Raw genomic sequence first — 807 nt, forward strand, 5'->3', positions numbered from 1 at the left:
AATCATGAGAGGCCCGACTACCCTTCAGCCAATCAGAATGAGGCTCTGATGCATCCCCGCCGCGGCACAGCCAGTTTAGCCAATCGAAGGCATCCATGGGGGCGGGGAGAGGGGAAAGCGACGGAAGGAGGGAAGGAGTTGGGTTGCGGAACTGGGGGGGCGGGGCTTTCCTAGTGGGCGGGAAAGTGGGGCGGAGGGAGCAGGAGAGGGAGGAGGAAGGCCAAAGGCAAGAGTCGGGGGCGGGCCTAGGGGTGTGGCGGGGCGGGCCTAGGGGTGTGGCGGGGCGGGCCTAGGGGTGTGGCGGGGCGGGCCTAGGGGGTGTGGCTGGGCGCGGAGGAGCGATGGCAATCCGGTAGAGCGAGGTAAACCTCTGGAAAACATCTGGAATTTGAGGTGTCCCCACGCAATAGTTCCGACGGTTCTGGATTGTAGTGAATGAAGGTTTGGTTTTTTTTTCTGAAAAAGTATTTTCAACTAACTTATGTTGAAAAAATTAAATGTTATGCTCCACTTTGGGGTAGGAGGCACCAATGAATCGTACAAATCAATAGGACCCAGAAATTTTAACAAAGGTTATTAATAATTAAAAGAAGAAGGAGATGATAAACTATCCCAGCTAAATTTATGTATCACTTAAAAAAAATTTTTTTAAGTGTCATCAGTTTCTTTTATCCTGTGAGACAGGTGTAAAGCAATGTAATCAATCCTCATCCAAGCAAGCGCCTAGTCCTAAATACATCTCAGGACGGTCTGCTTAGTCCCCTATGTCTACCAGCCCAGTCCAGATGACGGTTATCTTTCCCCTGG

Source organism: Aethalodelphis obliquidens, unplaced genomic scaffold (assembly GCF_003676395.1).
Source record: "Aethalodelphis obliquidens isolate GAN/ISIS:26980383/991018 unplaced genomic scaffold, ASM367639v1 scaffold1, whole genome shotgun sequence".
NCBI lineage: Eukaryota > Metazoa > Chordata > Mammalia > Artiodactyla > Delphinidae > Aethalodelphis > Aethalodelphis obliquidens.